Raw genomic sequence first — 16270 nt, forward strand, 5'->3', positions numbered from 1 at the left:
CCACACATTTCTAAAGGTCCCCAGTGGGGACCAAGCTGTCCTTGGTTGAGAACCACAGGTAGGGAGATGGAAGTAAGAGTCAGGATTGTTTTGGCTGAAGATGACAAAGACTATACTTAAATTAGCTTAGCTAAAATGTAAATTATTTGTTTTATGTGATAGAGAAACCATGGGAGAGGCCAGGGCTACTTTTCTCCATCCAACAAAGACAATGTCTACTCCTCAGGGGAATTTGCAGTAAGGCAGGTTTTACATATGTTTGCCTCCTGTCACCCCTTTCTATCTGGGGAGAAATAACAAAGCCAATGAGCAGCAAGTCTTTTCCAACTATGGAAGCTGAGTGGGGGAGAGATAGCCCCTTTCTTCACCCCTGGCATCTAGAGAATTAGCAGGGACTTGAGTGCAGCCAATCGTGGACACCTGCCTGGGACTTGGAATCTAGAGAGGCCATGCAAAGGCTCAAGGGTCCATCAGGGATTATTCCTGGCAGCAGTGTTGAAGTTGAGAGTTGGGGGCTGCTAAGTGTCCGGGATGATGGGCTCCAGCAGGGCAGCAGGGTGTCCAGTGGCAATGGTGGCTGCAGCAGCAGCCCAGGCCGACTGTTCCTCCAATGGACTTGGCTGAGCCCTTGCCATCCTTTGTTCCTGACTCTGCCCTGTTCTTCAGCCTTCTTGTTGATTCAGTGAGTGACCCAGTACCCTTCCAAGGAATGATTTTCGCTATTAAGTTAACCACAGTTGGTTTCTGTTGCTTGCAACCAAGACTTTCACTAATACAGTTGGAGTGGGGTATCTGGGCAGGATGGAAAACCAGAAAGCAAGTGGGATGCTCTGAAGTCTCAGGGAGCTCGGGAGAGGCAGTTTGGAGTCAAAAGCCAACAGAACCCAAAGCCAGCAGGCAATTTTCCTTGGCGGTCCCTGTGCCAGTGGTCTTGTTGAAGAATGGGAATTTACTTGCACAAGGGTGGACTCATTTGTGTTTAAGACTTGGCTTTTTGGACTTCCCTGTGGCGCGGTGGTTGAGAATCTGCCTGCTAATGCAGGGGACATGGGTTCGAGCCTTGGTCTGGGAAGATCCCACACGCCACAGAGCAACTAGGCCCGTGCGCCACAACTACTGAGCCTGCGCGTCTGGAGCCTATGCTCCACAACAAGAGAGGCCGCGATAGTGAGGGGCCCATGCACCGTGATGAAGAGTGGCCCCCACTTGCCACAACTAGAGAAAGCCCTCGCACAGAAATGAAGACCCAACACAGCCATAAATAAACAAACAAACAAACAAACAAACAAAAAGTCAAGCATTTGAAGCCCTTTAAAAAAAAAAAAAAAGACTTGGCTTTTTGAGACTAGTTCCTAACACCCCATCTCATGATCTACCTCTTTGCTAAGCTCAGGTCCCAAGAGCAAATACAGGGGCAGATGGGACGAATCTATACTGTACTTATCACACATGATGCCATCTTCTCTGCCACATAGGACTAATTGGACAGGTGACTCCACACTTGTCATTGCCAATTCTAGAAAACAACAAGTGCCTGAACTTAACAAAACAACCACACCAGTGCCTGGGTCTTTCCCTCCTCCCTGATCAACCAAGACACAGCAAAAGAAGGTCTAAGATTGTTGTCGTGGAATCTGTGGGTGGGGAGAGTCCTCTTTGCAGTGGAGGTGATTATCATACCCTCCCCTTTTTCCTCCAGCAGGAAATGGCAAAAGGTAAAACCCTAGATGGGGCAGGAGTCAGAAGAAGCTATAGTAAGAACAATAAGAGCATCCTCTCTTGGAGCTGCAAAGAGAAGAACCCTGGATGTGAAACTGGTTGCTTTCCTTGGAGGTCCTCTGCCTCACTGTTGGACCTCAGCTGTGGCTCTTGTCTGAGTTACCTACTTAATTGTTCACCCCTCCGCACCACTACCTCACACATGCCTGGAGGGGGAAGCCATGGGCAGAGACTGGGGGTTGAGACCATGAACTGTGGACTCTGGAGCCAGATTTCCTGCATCCAAATTCCAGCCCTGTCACAAACTGCATATATTTGGGCAAGTTATTAAGTGACCATGCCTCAGTTTCCTCCCCTAGAATGATAAAAACAGTGATGGCTGCCTCATAAGATTAAATGAGTTATAAATATAATGTGCTCAGGATGGGGCCTGGCACAGAGTAGGATCTTAATATATGTCAACAACATCTTAGTTCCTCTGTGCAGGGCCTGGCACAGGGTTGGGTCTCCTGACCCGTTGAAGAAATGATCCAATTCTCCAGGGAATTCCTGAATGCGACCAGAAAATTAGGAAGAGCAAAGTCATCACAGTATGGGTGGGCTCAATGTTAATGTTCATTCCTTAACCAAAGGGATAGATTGCTCAATGGCCCCTGAAGTCTGCCGCCTCAGGAACCTATGACAGGCCCATGGGTGCATGTGCGTGCATGCACACACACACGTGCACACGCACACACGTGCACATGCACACACAGACGCATAGGAGGCCAACCTCAGGCAGGCCAGCCACTGGCACCAAGCACCTTCCTGACATCTCCAACAGCTCCTAGCTTCAGCTACCCAACTCCAACCTTCCCCCTACCCTCCCAGGAATGGGATTCCCCCAGTCACTTCTCCTAGCCTACAAACCATTTCTATACCCTCAGTGTCCAAGAGCAAGGCCCTGCCTAGAAGAGGGAGAGCGGGCACTTGGTATAAACCAGTGTCCTTAAACTCCTCCCACCCATAAACCCTCTTGCTTTTTCTTCTCAATCACAGAATTCAGAAACCCAAGTGCTATTGACTCCTTTGAGGTCTGGGAACATACAGCCATGACCTTGCTCCCATCGTCTCTCCTAGGGCCAGAATAAGACCTTAGTGACAATAATAATAAGACGAATATGACTACTAATAGCTGTACTCATATTACTTACAACATGCTTAGGGTGTTTCCATATGCATTTTGTATATTAACTCTCTTTAATCCTCTCAAAATCTTATGAGGTAAGTACTAAATTATTCTCCCATTTTATGGAGGGAGAAAATGAATCACAAAGAAGTGGTAACTTGCCCAAAGTCACATAGTTAGTAAGAGGCAGCCAGTCTGGCTCCAAAGGCTGAGCCATTAACCACGGACAGATACTTTATTCTAAGCATGGAAAGGTTTACAGCATCCTCCCACCCCCACCCCACATATGTAGTTCAAAAATAAAACTAGGACTAAATCATAAAAGAATGTAAGAAGGTGCAGGAGAGTTCCGATTGTTTCCTCTGATGACTACTGTAATGTTTTAAAAAAAAAATCCTTCCAAACATAACTTTTCTCTCCTGCTTGGCTGGTGCCCAAAGCATGGGCTGCTCAGCTTCACAGATAATCCAAGCGCTGCTTTCTCCTCCCTCTGGCTGGAACAGCTTCTACCTGAAAAGTTCAAGGTTGGTCAAGTCTGGGATTGGCTGCTGCCCCTTGGGAGGCATGGAAGGTGCTTCTTGGCTAGAATGGAAGTGGCTTTGGCCACATAGCTCTCCCTATGTCTCTTAGTGTAATAGTGAATTTTGACTATGTAATTGAATATATATTATATATATAACATATATGTGAGTATATGTATACACATATATATCTTTTTATTTCTCCTTTTTCTTATTATTAAGGCATTAAATTGAATTTTTGAAATTATGCGTGTAGTAGTATTTTTTGTTTTTTTTTTTTTGCGGTACGCGGGCCTCTCACTGTTGTGGCCTCTCCCGTTGCAGAGCACAGGCTCCGGACACGCAGGCTCCGTGGCCATGGCTCACGGGCCCAGCTGCTCTGCGGCATGGGGGATCCTCCCGGACCGGGGCACGAACCCGCGTCCCCTGAGACGGCAGGCGGACTCTCAACCACTGCGCCACCAGGGAAGCCCCCTATATTTTTATGAATTTCATTTCAGAATAATATAGAGGGTGTTATAAAATATTTGTTGCGGGCTTCTCTGGTGGCGCAGTGGTTGAGAGTCCGCCTGCCGATGCAGGGGACACGGGTTCGTGCCCCGGTTTGGGAAGATCCCATATGCCGCGGAGCGGCTGGGTCCGTGCGCCATGGCCGCTGAGCCTGCGCGTCCGGAGCCTGTGCTCCGCAACGGGAGAGGCCACAGCAGTGAGAAGCCCGCGTACCACAAAAAAAAAAAAAAAAAAAAAAAAAAAAAAAAAAAAATATTTGTTGCAAAAGGAGGGCATAGAGTTTGATTAGTTTATCCTTTCAGCTTTGGTCTCAGCTGTCGTCCCTGATAGGTGCAATCTATTGAAACTTTACAGCTTTTAAGATTAAGAGTTTTTACCATCCCCTGTGGCAACCCAATTATTAATGTTGCAAGTCCCCATGATGTGAATCATCTGTTCGGTCTCCAGCAGAAATGATTTGTATGCTCAGGCCCACGTTGAATCTCAGTTCCTCCTAAATGACTTCTCTTGCTTTGGGAAGGACCTTGGGGCAGTGGGAAGAGTGAGCGGTGGGAATCTGGCCACGGACAGCAGGAATGGAGAAGGAATGGGGCGGGGGTCTGCCGAAAGAGCTGACTTAGAAGATAGAAGCCTGGGTTGTAGACCCTGTGTGGCCACTAATCTGTGAATGCCTTTGGGCCTAGTGCACAGAATGAGGTGTATGGGCTGGGTCCATCCAGGGCTGTCAATCTGTGACTCTGCGACTGGTTCTTTGGTTCTGCAATGTGGCTCAGAGCAGGCAGAGCAGCTAAAGAGCAAGTGTTTTAAAGTCAGGGTCTAGACTCCAAATCCTGGCTCCTCCATTTAAGAGCTGGGTGACCTTCAGCAAGTGACTTAACCTCTCTGAAGCTCAGTGTTCTTGTCTATAATATGAGGATCAAAAAAGCACCCACCCCACAGAGGACTTGTGTGCATTGAACAAGAAAAGGCATGCAGCACTCCTGGTTCCTACTAAACGGGCCTTGTTACTGGGGCCTTGCCCACCACCAGGGGCTCCTGGCTTTCTTGGCGAGGTGCTTCTCTTACAACGTCTGTTGTTATGGGGCGTGAGAGGTGCTCACATCGACTCACAGCAGTGTTCACATCACAGGTAGCCTGCACTCACTCTATACCAAGCAGCCTAGTCTGATATTTCTGGTCTAAATAGCCCTGAACCAAAGCTAAGAACTTCTTACACTCCAGATCACAGAGTCCAACCAACACCAAGACAAATCATCAGCTTTAAAATGAAAGGGGACCATGTTGAAGGCATCTGGCTATTGAAATCATAGGTTGATATGAGCTCATCATTCATTCATTTAACAAATAATTTTCTATGCCTACTGTGTGCTTAGAGCTCTGCCAGGGGACCCGGTGGTGGAAGAACAGACATCTACCATGTGCAAAGCAGAGCAGTTGCCACCATTTTCTACTAGGCTGCCAGAGGCATACAGAGTTTAACAGTAATCGCTTAAGAGTTTTCAAGGAACTTGCACAACATACATGTGAGGAGTCACTATCACTCCCATTATGTAGATCAGGAAATGGAGGCCCTAAGAAGTTACATGCGTAGCTCAAGGTCAACCATCCCACTTGCAAGGGGCGGAGCAGAAACTCATACCCGGGTCAATCTAACACTGTTTCTACTATGCCACACTTCCTCTCTGTACCACATGGGGTGGATTGGGTGAAACTTAATCTCCTGACTATGCTAATAAAAATATGCTATTCCTGAATCAAATTGTGAGTGGCTTACTCTGGGGTCCTTGACCAAGCTAAATGTCAGTGGGATGATGGGATGGTTGGGATGTTGTGCCTCTATTCCCCACCCTAAGTTGGTTCAGAGGGTATCAGGAGGTGAGGACCCTGGACAAAACCCAAGGCTATGACACTCTCAGGAAGCAAGTGAATCCAGCAGACGTGCAGACCAGTATAGCATTTGCCCCAGCTGGAGGCTTTTGCCTCATCTATGCAACAGCTTGACAGCATCTCTCCCTGAAGGTAGGGGGCTGGGCAGGATGACCCTGTGTGGTCCCATCTTGCTCTCAAAACCTTGATTATGAGTTGGTGACTCAGAGCTTCTTCACGGCTGAGAGGTGTTAATTGGTTCACATGTGGTTTTCCAAGATGTGAGCTGGGAAGGGCTCTTCTGGCGCAGCCCATTCTAGAATGTTCCCAAGGTTGTCCATGATCCTGGGGCAGGACATGGGGGAGGCGCAGTGAAGAGGAGAGAAGTAGTAGAAAATGTGAACAAGGAGTGGAAGTGATAAATCCACTGACTACCCAAATTACTCAAGCTGAAGACAGCAGACAACTCTGTAGAAGGAAGTTCTAGGGATTCTTTTCCCATCAGTCTGTGAGCAAGTGTATGTGCCTGTCTGTCCCTGATGGGATTATAGTTCAAGTCCTTGTGGTTCAAGCTTCCCAGGGTCATAGAGGGTAAAGGCAAAGACATAGTTACTCTGACCAAGTCCTCAGGAGTCTCCAAGCCTTTCTACATTACCATTTGCTCTGTGCCTTCTTCCCTCACTGGGCTGACCAACAATAGGGTAAAGGTAAGGCAGTGCCTAGAAGACTTGATAGACAAGAAGTCAAGAAGTGGTGTGTGTGTGTGTGTGTGTGTGAGAGAGAGAGAGAGAGAGAGAGAGAGGAGGGAGGGAGGGAGGGAGGGAGAGGGAGAGGGAGAGGGAGAGGGAGAGGGAGAGGGAGAGGGAGAGGGAGAGAGAGAGAGAGAATGTGCGCACACTGGGAGGGGCTTGCAGAATGAATAGGGTCTGGGACACATTTTATCTGGTGAATTGGGGCCTTCCCAAGAATGAATACACCTGGCCATGAGCTGGCCAGGCCTGCTCCCTGGGACAGAGGGCGAGAGGGCTGAGGCCCATGTGACTTTATTAATAGCCCAAGCATCTCAGGACCCTTTTTCCCTAAGCCATTTTCATTTGTGGTTCCAATGGGGTTTCGTTTTTGGTTCTCATGAGTTATTTTTTGCCCTCTGCCCTCTGCCCTTCTGCGGTGGGTCCACTGGGGGAGCTGAGCACGGGGCCTGACTGGTGGCACGTGGTCCCTTTCTCCAAGAAAGAGAGAAGGGCCATGGGGGTGGAGTGGGGCCTTCCATAGAAAGCCTCCCACAAGTGCATTGTCGGGACTGCAGGGTTATTGCCACAGAGAACTGGGACCCATTGACAACAAGCTAGGCATTTAGAAAAAAATGTAAAGGACCTGTGGGGAGGTGCTTCTGAGGACTGCCAGGGCCTAAGGCTCAACCTAAGGAGAGGGATAAATGTGTTCCCTTGGTGCAGGAGGGAGTGCTCCCAAGGTCACAGCCCAGAATTCCTCAAATAGACACCAAGGCTGAAAATGCACGCTCACTCGCCTAGTTTCTGCCTTCCTTATCTCCGGGGCCAAGGTTTGTAATATTGACTAGAGACTTCACTGTGCTGGTTTATACACAGCATCATAACTGAACACCTTACCAACTTAAGTCAACTTTGTTAAGAAAGAGGGAGCATCTTGTGGCTTAATAGCTGTCATTATTTGGTGAGGGCGGGGCTTTCATCTTGCCTATTCCTTACTACCCTTCAGGGATTTTGGATGGATCCCTATGCTTACCGAGTATTTCCTGCTTTGGGAGGAAGAGGAGGGCAGCTGACTGTAGGACCTCCAGGGGGAGGCCCCCCCACCCGGAGTTGGGGATGGCTGGGGCAGGACATTTAGGAGGAGAGTCAGCCCTAGATTTGATTTGTAAATTTGGGAGTGATTAATTCACTGTGAGTTGAAGTTTGAAGTTGTGAAAGTGGATGAGATCTTTGAGAAATATTGTACTGGAACTGCAAATTCCTCTAAGGATTAAAGCTTGGAGTAGATCCCATTGAGGAGTAAAGGGAGGAGGGAAATCATGCTTAATGAAACTTTGTCTCTTAAACTAGTCCAGTGCCTAGAATGTGAAGGAAGAGGGAAGGGAGGGAGGGAGAGAGGAAGGAAGGAAGGGGGGGAGGGAGGGAGGGAGGTAGGAAGGAAGGGGGGAGGGAGGGAGGGAGGGAGGAAGGGTGGGCAGGGGGAGGAATCAGAATGGCAAGGGAACTTGTATTTATCCAGCACCTACTCTGTGCCACGCACTTTGAATACATCACCACACTCAACTCTCCCCACAATTCTGTACAATGTAGATGATTATTCTTATGTTACAGATGAAGGTCCAGCAGTTCAGAGACAGGTGCCCAAAGATACACAGGTAGTATGTGGTAGAGATCAGATGTGATGCCAGCCTGTTTGATACACCCTTACCTTACACTGTATTTCCTATAGGTGGAAAATCAAATACAGAGTCAAGGGTAGAGAGAATTGGTAGCTCACAGGGGAAGCAAGAGCAAACCAAAGTGTTTTCAAGATTGGGAAGACTGGAGCACGTCTTTAGATAAGGTGGATGGAACCCCAAGAGAGGAAGAAATTAAAGATTCTGGGTGGGACGGGGAGCAGCATTTAAGAGAACATATTGCTCAGTCCTACTTCATGGCACCTCTAATTCTACATTTCAAATATTTATATAATGCCTCCTCTCTACTGAGAAAATATATGTACATAAATAACCACAGTGCAAATGCTAGGAGAGGCCCCCACAGGTGATAAGGGCATTCAAAAGGAGATCAGCCTAGAGGGAGAGGGAGAGGCTCAGGGGAGTCTGCAGAGATTTGAGATGAATGGAAAATAAGAGTTCACTAGAAGAAAAGGCAGGGAAGGGCAGTTTGGCAGGGGGAGTCCCATGAACAAAGGTATGGAGACCTTAACTTTATCATATATCAGTTAAGATTGTGTTTGGCAGGGAGTAGCTTAAACAAGTAAGGGGTTCATCTTTCTCATAAACTGGAAGACCAGAGGGAGAGAGCCCAGGGCTGATATGGCAGTTTAATGAGGCCACTGGGACCAATTCCTTCTGTCCTCCTGCTCTGCCATTTTTAGCTCAAAGCTTTTGTCCTATTCATCATAAAATGGTTGCCATACCTCCAAACATTGCATCAGAGTTCCAGGCAGGAAGAAGAGAGAAATGATAGACAAAGCTTTGCCCATTTATGTCAGTAGGAAACCTTCCTCCAGGACTTCTGCCTATCTTGAACCAGCCAGAATAGTATAACCAAGCTGGTGCCTTACTTGCAAGACAAGGTGGGGATTTGAGTATTTCTTTTTCCCCTTTCTGTAGTAGAGGAAGGTATGGCAGAAAGGTACTGGAGTCGATGTTAATTAAGCCAAACTATGGAATCTGCCATAGTGTGTTTAGGAAAGGTATGAGTGGTCCACAGTAGTCAGAAGATGTGAGAAGTGACTGGAGATTGGGAGTTGATGGGAGTTGAATTGTGAGTGTCCTTCTTTCTCAAGACTTGGTTTAAGCTGCTTCTAAGAGGCCAGGCCCTGGTGAAGTGTCAGTTCTTTAGTTGTGACCCGAAGCAGGGTAAGTACATTTCTACAGGGAGTCTACTCTTAATTCTTAGGAAAATCTCATGGGTAAACATATTTTTCTTTTGCTCCCATCATATCTCTTCTCTCTCCTATCCAACTATCCATACATCCATCTATCCATCCAGTATCCAATTAAGTATCTACTATCTGTGCCAGACGTTATGTTAAGCTTGTCACCTCTCTCTCTCTCTTTCTCTCTCTCTCCCTCTCCACCCCGCCCCAGGCTGGGCTAAGACCTTTTCCAAACGTGGGAGCCTAAGGAGGAAGAGTTATCTAAGAAAACTGCTATTTCAGTCCAGAACTTGAAGCTAAAAATGTTCGAATGGAAAAAAAAAGTTTAAAAATATAGATGTGTATTTTTCTAAAACCCCATTAAGCTGTCAAGGGCCCTCAGCATGTGCTTCCTTTCCCATCGTTGCTAATCAGCAAGGTATGTGTGTGCCCCAAACAGAAGAGTAGCCAGCCTCCTCCTCCTCTTCCTTCTCCCCAACTCTTTCTGCTGTTGCTGGCACTCGAGCTGTACCCTAGCCTTGGGAATGCAGGAGCCAGGCCTCCACTCCCCAGGGAGACTGCTAGACGGAACAGCAACCCAGATCCTTCACAGAGGCTAAGACACCAACGCCGGCTTCCTAGTGGCACAGTCAGACCATCTGGGTTCAAGTACTGGCTGTAGCACTTACTAGGTATATAACTTTGAGTGCTTTATTTTTCTAGGTCTCATCTTCCTCATCTGTAAAATGGGGATAACATTACGTACATCTTCATGTCACTGTGAAATTAAATGAATACATAAAACACATAGGACAGTATCCGGGTTCTTAGGAGACACTCAATACATGATGTCTATTATTATTATTATTGTTACTAGTACTAGTATTACTATTGCCTCATTGCTCTCCATTCCTTTCCCCAAATTTGGAGAGTCTTAGACTAGAAGAACTAAAAAACAGACCTCGTGATCACCTTATCCAATCACATAATTTGAAGATGAGAAAATGAAATGGAACAGACTTCCTTGAAGCTGCCCAGTTAGTTAGTGGCAGTCAGAACATGGGTCCACTGTCCTTTCCATACTAACGTTGCTTGGGCCACCCCTCCTATGGTCTTCTCAGTCCATCAGACACTTGCACAAAAGTATTTCATATTCTCATTGTTTACAAACGTGTCCTGTAACTCCATCTCATCATCGCGGTCCGTCTCGCATTGCTAATGTCCAGAGAGTGGAAACCATGCATGTAGCTTGCTTTGCTCAGTGTCTGTCACAGCAGCCACACAGACAGAAACCCAAGAAAGAGCTGCTTAGAAGAGAGGCTCCAATGGTGAGGATGCCATGCAGCAGACCCAGAGCAGTGGTACTGGGCTCTCGATTCAGATTCAAGGCAACATCTCGGGACCCTCCCTCTTCCTCAACTTCTCCTTTGACTAAATAGGAGATTGCTTCAAAGGAAGTATTTACAAGAGGAGACTTGAATATGTCAGAATATATAGAGCATTTTCTAGCCCTGGGATCATATGATTCTGATACTTATTTATATAAATATACATAGCATCGTTTCCAACCAGTGGATAAGAGGTAGGGGACCCAGATTCTGGGTTATTGTGGACATTCCCACTTATGGATCTGTGGTGATTTAGGAGTAGCCTAAATATGTATATACATATATATAAATACTTTATATATAATTTGTTCTGTATATTATTATGTTTTGACATCTTAAAAAAGCCTTTCTGGCTGGGAGGAGAATGCTCCTCCCAGGACTAGCCAATTCTTAGGGGTAGCAAAGTACTCATAAGACGAATGCCTTTGATATACAAACTCCCTAATCCAGAGCCACACAGCTTATATCTGGCCCATCCATTCCAGGAGGCAATATTCCTCGGCCTTAATCATCCTGGGGCCAGGTACCAGGCAACTAGAGACCACTTCTATAGCCCAAAGCCCACTGAAATCACCCCAACTAGTCAATCCTAAGCTGTTCCCCCAGCCCTGCCTTGCTTTGCCCACAAAAACCCCAATGAGGCCATGGTTTAAACCTTCCTCTTGCTCCTGTCTTCTGTGTCCTGAGCACCCTGTTGTCTTTCCCACATGACCCTACATGGAGCGTGGGCCTCCTGTCTCTGGCACCTGTGAGCATAATAAACTTTGTTTTTTCCTGAGCCTCTCCTTTGTCTCCTCTTGTGGCCGAACCTGACTGACCATCACATAAAAGAATACAGAACGAGGTGCCCAAATTCCCCAAACATCTCACTAGCCCATGAAAGTACTTCTGGTCTCTTCACCACATCAGCTGCTTAGAAATCAAGCTGACTGATTGTTGGATGTCGAGTGGCCTACGTGTGCCACGGGGTGTCCCAAGACAGGCGCGTCAAGACCTCAGCTTTTGAGAAGCTTGCAATTGTGTTGGGAAGATAAGCTACAAACAGGTGAATAGACAGTTTGAGACACCCCAGCGCAGTCCAGGGTGAGGACAAATAAGCTACAGCCCCAGGGTGCTGGGCAAGGCCGCTGGGTGGGGGGTTAGGAGAGGAGGGCTCTGTTCCCAAGACCACCACCATCTTGCTCTGTTACCCAAGTAATCCTTGACCTCAAGGAGGTGAGTGTTTGGCCTGGACCCCTAAGCCCCTGTGTTTGGCTCACTGGGCCCCCAATCTCCTCATTCTATAAACACGGTGGGACTTGTGCTCACTCTCCAGGTCTGCTTCAGCTCTCAGAATACCTGCTACACAAGTTCAGGGCTGGGACTGGGCTTCTGGGGGAAGAGCCAGCTGTAAGACTGGTGGCCTGTATCACACCTCACCATCCCCTCCTGGGAGGTGCAGCCCCACCCCGCGCCAGGCAACTGGTCGACCAAAGAGAGTAGGGTCGGGAGAACTCCAGATGGGGGTTTCTGTGGAGGGAGTGCACGGCCTCGGCACCCTGACTTACTGTGTAAGACGTGCAGTGAGTGAGAACAGAAGCACTTTTATTTTGGGGAAACACTCTCAGAAAAACACTCTACACTTGGAAACAGCTATTATTGTCTCTCATTTATTTTAAATGAAACAAGGATTCAGGTGAATCCTAGCACTTTTCTTTGGGCTGTCGGCCTGAGGGAGACCCTGTGTGTGGTCACAGTGGCCCACTTTTCAGCACAGCTCCTGTCTTGTGAGAGGCCTGAACTACATCCCTTATGAATGTCCAAATGTTTGCAACCCTCCCAAACTAACCTCCCTCCTGCCCTTCTTGCTCAGGCCTGCCTCCATAAAATGTGCCGTGGGGAGAAAAAGCTTCGTTCTTAGCAAGAGAAGACCCCTTTCAAACCTTGGGAAGTTTGAAGCTGCAAGCCTTAGAATATCTTGTTGATAGTGGCATAGAGACCTTCACTCTCGCATTTAACAAGAAGTCTGGAAGCAGGCAGTGGTTATGATTGTCTCGTGGCTCAATGATTTCAGCAGGGCCTGGGCTTTTTCTCTGCTTTCTTTCTACCACTCTCATGGTTACAAAATAGCCATAGTTCCAAGTGGCAAATCCTCACATGAGATACCATAATTCGAAGTGGACGGAGCTAACGGTCATTTCTCTTCACATCGCTCTTTGATCAAGGAGGAAAGTCTTTCCCAAATCGGATTCCTTTATGTTTCATTGGCCAGAACTGGATCAAATACCCACCCCAATCATTGGCAAAAGCAATTCTTTGTTGACTAAGACCCTAACTTCTCAGTGGGGGTGATATCACCCTCCACGGGATGAAACTTGGTTCTTGGAGGGGCGGGGGAGCAAAAAAATCTTACTCCTTTTATGTATAAGCACAGATATACAAACAGTATATAGACATATACAGTGTGTCTGTGGTATTAAAATTTCATGGGAGGGGGCAATTAGGGAAAAAATGTCTAAAAAACTCCCTAAGGGGATAAAAATAATTTTTTAAAAGATTGATTGGCACGAAAACATGCACACAGATATTTATAGCAGTTTTATTCATAATTGCCAAAACTTGGAAGCAACCACGATGTCTTTTAGTAGGTTAGCAGACAACTAAACTGTGTTACATCCAGACAATGGATTATTATTCAGCGCCAAAAAGAAATGAGTTGATCAAGCCATGAATAGACGTGGAGGAAACTTAAATATATATTATTAAGTGAAAGAAGCCAATCTGAAAAGGCTCCCTACTGTATGATTCCAACTATATGTCATTCTGGAAAAATCAAAACTATGGAGACAGTAAAAAGATCACTGATTTCCAGGGGCTGTGGGGAGGGAAGGCTGAATAGTCAGAGCACAAAGCATTTTTAGGGCATATACTCTGGATGATATTATAATGGTAGATACATGTCATACATTTGTCCAAACCCACAGACTGTGTAGCACCAAGAGGATACCCTGATGTAAACTATGGGCTTTGGATGATAACGATGCATCAGTGTAGGTTCATCCTTGGTAACAGGTGTCCTGCTCTGGTGGGGGAGGTTGATAATGGGGGAGACTGTGAATGTGTAGAGTAGGGGCATATGGGAAATCTCTGTACCTTCCCTTCCATTTTGCTTTGAACCTAGGACTGCTCTAAAAAAACAAAGTCTTTAAAAAAATTAAAAAGTTGAGAGCCACTGACGTGGACCAATCCCAATTCATTGCCAGAGCCTAGGAACATTTCTTTTGGCCAGGAAGTCTGGGGAATGATGGTCAGATAGGCACTGACAAGGTTTGCCACATCCTGCCTAGAAAGAAATGTGCTCTGTGGGGTGACTTCTTGGTGGGTGTGTGTGTAGGTGTGAAACTTCAAGGGCACATTTTTGATTACAATACGTAACCACTGACCTGTTTTCAAAGGTGGGCAGGGCTGGCTAACTCCATGGTTGAGCTGTGGTTGTAAGCTGAGGGCCAGAGCTGGATTTCTGGGGACAATAGGGGAATTGGCAAGGGATTTTGGAGAAACAACAGAGCCATTTAAAAGGGAATTTTTAATGACGTTTGTCTGTGTGGTGAATGACTGCGTTAAATGATTCAGTTTTTGGTGGTTTCTCTCTCTCTCTCTCTCTCTCTCTCTCTCTCTGTGTGTGTGTGTGTGTGTGTCTCCAACAAGATGAAGGCTGGGGCTCTAGATCTGGCACTCTACTAAAATGAGCCTGGACCACTGTGCTCAGTGAAAAAAGGGGGAGGGAACAAAACTTTTGGAACAGTTGGCTAACTCCAGGCAGTGTGAGAAATTCAGGGGCACAAGGGGCTTCTTGCATTCTTCCATTCCTAGAATCCATCTCAAATCCTCCCCCTACTTTTTCCTCTGGTGTTTGTCCTTCTCTTCAGATTACTAGATAACTGTGTTTCCAAGCCCTTACCTCTGCTTTTAGTCAGGTCAACGAAGTTTCCCTGCTCAGAAGTTCCAGGTTTGTCTAAGCATTCTTTGCTGGGGGTTGGGTGGGCTGAGGAAGATGCACCGGTTCCCTGGAGTCATGGTGGAATTTCCCACACCTCTCCACCCACCACCACTTTCACAACCTCTGTTTCGGTTCTCCTGGAGTCTTGTCTTACATACTTTAAAGGCTGCCTGGATGTTTGCTTTTTCAGCATCTTTGTGACCCTAGGAGGTAGGGACAAGCAGCCCCACACACATCTAAAAAACCTGGTTCCTGAGGCAAGACGGGGTGAGCGTCTCCTCTGGTACAGGACACCAGATGATGTCCTCCATCTGGAGGACCCCAGATGATGCTCCTTGACAGGTGTAAACACCAGTGTTCTCACTCCTTGACCTGGTCCCTGCAGCCCACACCAACGACTCCTCTGGCTTACTTTACTGAAAATCAAAAGTAGTCAGCTCCAGGCGATGGGAGTTTAGGTGATGCTCACTCTCTTCTTTATGCCTTTTTGTAGATTGGGGGTTCTCAGCCCTGACTGTACCTTTAAATGACCTGGAGAGCTTTCAAGTCACTCTTACTGCCTAGACCCAAGCCCAGACTAATTAATTCAGAATCTCTGGGGATGGGGGTGGGGCCCAGGCTTCAGGACTTCTTAAAGCTCCCAGATGATGGGATGTGAATGAGAACTTGAACTTGCATGCATGTATGTGTGTGTGCGTAGTAGCACTGCTAGGAGGTTCGTCCTAACTCTTCCACTCACTAGCTGGGTGACTGCAAGCTGGTTCCTTTCTTTCTTTTTTTTTTTTTTTAATTTATTTATTTTTGGCTGCATTGGGTCTTCGTTGCTGTGCGCAGGCTTTCTCTAGTTGCGGGGAGCAGCGGCCGCTCTTTGTTGTGGTGCACGGGCCTCTCACTGCGGTGGCTCCTCCTGTTGTGGAGCACGGGCTCTAGGTGCACGGGCTTCAGTAGTTGTGGCGTGCAGGCTCTAGAGTGCAGGCTCAGTAGCTGTGGCACATGGGCTTAGTTGCTCCGTGGCATGTGGGATCTTCCCGGACTAGGGCTCAAACCATGTCCCCTGCACTGGTAGGCAGATTCTTATCCACTGCGCCACCAGGGAAGTCCCCTCTTTTCTTTTTTTAAAACCAATTTTAGGAAATAAAAACAAAAATAAACAAATGGGACCTAATGAAACTTCAAAGCTTTTGCACAACAAAGGAAACCATAAACAAGACCAAAAGACAACCCTCAGAATGGGAGAAAATATTTGCAAATGAAGCAACTGACAAAGGATTAATCTCCAAAATTTATAAGCAGCTCATGCAGCTCAATAACAAAAAAACAAACAACTCAATCCAAAAATGGGCAGAAGACCTAAATAGACATTTCTCCAAAGAAGATATACAGACTGCCAACAAACACATGAAAGAATGCTCAACATCATTAATCATTAGAGAAATGCAAATCAAAACTACAATGAGATATCATCTCACACCAGTCAGAATGGCCATCATCAAAAAATCTACAAACAATAAATGCTGGAGGG

The sequence above is a fragment of the Hyperoodon ampullatus genome (assembly GCF_949752795.1).
Source record: "Hyperoodon ampullatus genome assembly, chromosome: 15".
Classification (NCBI taxonomy): domain Eukaryota; kingdom Metazoa; phylum Chordata; class Mammalia; order Artiodactyla; family Ziphiidae; genus Hyperoodon; species Hyperoodon ampullatus.